The sequence below is a fragment of the Dipodomys spectabilis genome, unplaced genomic scaffold (genome assembly GCF_019054845.1).
Source record: "Dipodomys spectabilis isolate Male_0828 unplaced genomic scaffold, ASM1905484v1 ptg000042l, whole genome shotgun sequence".
NCBI lineage: Eukaryota > Metazoa > Chordata > Mammalia > Rodentia > Heteromyidae > Dipodomys > Dipodomys spectabilis.
Genome location: NW_024870719.1, coordinates 9,336,189 through 9,339,462, shown reverse-complemented (window position 1 = coordinate 9,339,462; position 3,274 = coordinate 9,336,189). Strand labels below are relative to the sequence as shown.

Here is a 3,274-nt window from a genome sequence, read left to right as displayed (position 1 = left end):
CCAGGAGTGATTATGAGATTACACATATAATCCTGTTTGGGAGGCAGAGACCAGGAGGATCACAATGGAATGCCAAACTGGTAAATAAAATGAGCAAGTCTCAATTTCAGTAAAATAAGCATGGCAAGGTGGCTTCTGTGATTCCAGCTAGAAAATCTGCATATGTAGGAGTATTGTGGACTTAATGCTGGGAAAAATGTGGGAAAAGCTCAAGTGATCAAGCCCATGCTAACAAATAAGCATAATGTCTTGAGCTTGAAAACTCAGGCGAATGAAAACCAAAATCCAAAATAAAATGAACAACAACAAAAGTAAGAACTTAAATTAAACAAAAACAAATGGGTTTTTTGTGCATATGCACAACAATGGAAAATTGCTTCCTTTAATGAAAATGTAGTGGGATACTAATGCCACACACCTGTTATTCTAGCTACTCAGTGAGGCAGGGGGTGAGGTCTGAAGATCAGGGTTTGAAAACAGCTTGGGCAAGAAAATCCACAATACTATAATCTACAGTTAACCACCAAAAAGCCAGAAGTGAAACTGTGGGTCAAGTGATATAGCAAAAAACTCAGTGATTGTGCCTAGGTTCAAGTTGCAGGACAGTGAAAACCACAAAAGGAAGAAAGAAAAGAAAAGGAAAAGAAAGGAAAGGAAAGGACAGGAAAGGAAAGGAAAGGAAAAAAGGAAAGGAAAAGAAAGAAGGAAGGAAGGAAGGAAGGAAGGAAGACACCACCAACCAAAAATATCCCCTAATCTGTCATATATATTATTATTAGGTCATAAAGAAAAATGCAATTGTGTCAATTTAAGGAAAATGGATGGAGCTGGAGAACACTGTCCCAAGGTAAAATATAAATCAAACTGAGAATGACATATTTCCATGTGTGTCCTATATTAAACTGATAAGAACAGATACTTCACTTGAACTTAGCCAAAAGGCTGAGAAGCAATCTCATGTGTATCCTATATATGGAGTCTATACCAGAAAGAAAGAGGGAGGAGGGAGAGAGAGAAGACGGGAGGGAGAGAAGGGGAAGGGAGAGAGGGAAGAAGAAGAAAAAGAAGAAGGAGGAGGAGGAGGAGCAGGAGGAGGAAGAGGGGGAGGGGGAAGGGGAAAGGGGAGGAGGGGGGGAAAGGAGAGGGGAAGGGTGAGAGGGAGGAGGGGGAAGAAGAAGGAGAAGGAGGAGGGAGGAGGAGTGGAGAGGAAAGGCAGGAGGGAGGGAGGAAGGAAGGGAGGAAGGAAGGAAGGAAGGAAGAAAAAAGATTTTGGCCTATTATTACAGCTTTTAGGTGGTGGGCACTAGAAGGGTAGGAATAGAAAACATCATTGAGCAGAAATGTGACATCTTAGCTGAAAGAGAACTGAAGCCAAAGGACTGAGAGCATGGGTGAAGTTCAACCACTAACACTGAGTTCTCTGCCATGTGCCATGCATAACGTGAGAGTGATCATAGGGGGATGGGAGCCACTAGGAGAGCAGATTAAATAAAATGTACTTTACAATGCATGTAAATATAAAACATAAGGATGTTGAAAAATTTACAGTGGGAAAAGGAGATAAGATCAATTATTATAAGCGGAAGTGAATCAGATCAAATTACTTTTTTTAATTGTGAAAATACTGTGCAGAGGGGTTACAATTACATGGGCAAGGTAATGAGTACATTTCTTATCAAGCATTGTTGCCTCCTCCTTTGTTTCTCCTTCCCACCCCCTCCCCCCAATGTTGTAAAGTTCGTTTTTCAACATAACATCTTGTATATCTCATTGTTGCAATGGATCCACCTGTATCCCTATTTAAACAATTTGTTTTTTCCAATTACTTTTTATGCATACATGGAAGTATGACAGTGAAATCAGTCAATATTTACAGCAAAATGAACAAAGACAAAAAAATCTTTTTGTAAAAGACACTATGTTGAAAACGAACTTTACAAATTCCAGGTGGGGGGAGAGAGAAGTTGGGGAGGTGGAGAGGGAAGGGATGGTAGGGGAAAATCAAAGGAGGCAGTAACAGTGCTCAATAGGAAATGTACTCATTACTTTACTCATGTAATCTGTCTGTACAGTAGTTTTACAATAAAACATACTAAAAAAACTTAAGTGCAAGTTCTATATTTTCAAATTAGTGGCATAAAGCAAGATATCTCAAGAGCATACACGAAGTTTAAACAAAGCATATCAGTTTGTTGCACCTGTTAATTAGAAGTTTTTATAAGGAGGCCTAGGAAAAAGGTGATCAGTATGTATGTAATTCTCAAGAAGATTTTCCAGATGAAATGGGGTGATAATAAATCCTCCTCAGTTTTTCAATGCTTAAAAGAGAGTTTACACTTATAGAAGTGGATCAGCTATCAGATTATTAATAGCACTTGCTTGGCCTATTGATAAATGAAAACATTAGCGATTTTTTTTGTAGAAAAGTTATTAGGAATTTCAAAATATTACTAGCAAAACATTAAATCGGCTTTGCTAGAAAATATTCTTAGTCTTGCAATTTTAGCGCTATCTTTAAATTAAATGGGTGACTTGATGTTTTCCGAAATCCAGATGTTTGTATTCTGTTTATCCTGGTATGTCACTGAAAGTATTATCTTTGAATTACCTTCTATTTGTGTGGTTTATTTAACAATAAAAGAGAATAACATTATCAACTAATAAAATCATCCATTAATCCTGATTATCTTCAAAAATAATAAGATTATCTTCAAAAATAAAGTTTCAAATTATAATGAGGATTCATCAACTTCTAGGGTTATGCTATACAAACATTTCGCTGGAAGTTCAATAATTCAATTATAATTTCTTTTTTTAAAGTAACAAGAAAGAATGCAAAACAAAAACCATATTATAGTACATATAAGAAGGCTCAAGAAACAGAATGTGCCATCCTTGAGTGAAAAAGCTAAGGGATAGCTCCCAAGCCCAGAATTCATGCCTTGGTACCAGCAAAAAATGAGAGCCAAAATTATTACAAAAGACGATGAAAGGTGTGTTAAATGAAAGTGTGAAAGTAATCTGGCTGAAAATGAGCTACTAAAAACTGTGCTGAAGTAATTGTTATCCAGCTCTCATAGAAAGATTAGTTGATCAGAATCTATAAATTTTCTTAATAGAAAAACTATTCCTTGAATTCTGAGACAGGGTGAAAAATATTTTCAACTCTTTCTCATTTAATCTTATAAGATTTCACCCATTGAACCCATTGTCTACATGTCAGTAGACTGATCTCAGTGGAGTTTCTACACTTTTTCAAAAAAACCTACACTTT

The 3,274-nt window shown here is 36.6% G+C and overlaps 1 non-coding gene across 1 annotated transcript; it reads right to left on the bottom strand.

The window, feature by feature from the left end:
- Positions 1–766: 766 nt before the first annotated feature.
- LOC122106565 lies at positions 767–954 on the bottom strand. The gene has a single exon (XR_006147196.1). It is a non-coding gene; the product is annotated as a U2 spliceosomal RNA (small nuclear RNA).
- Positions 955–3,274: the final 2,320 nt, after the last annotated feature.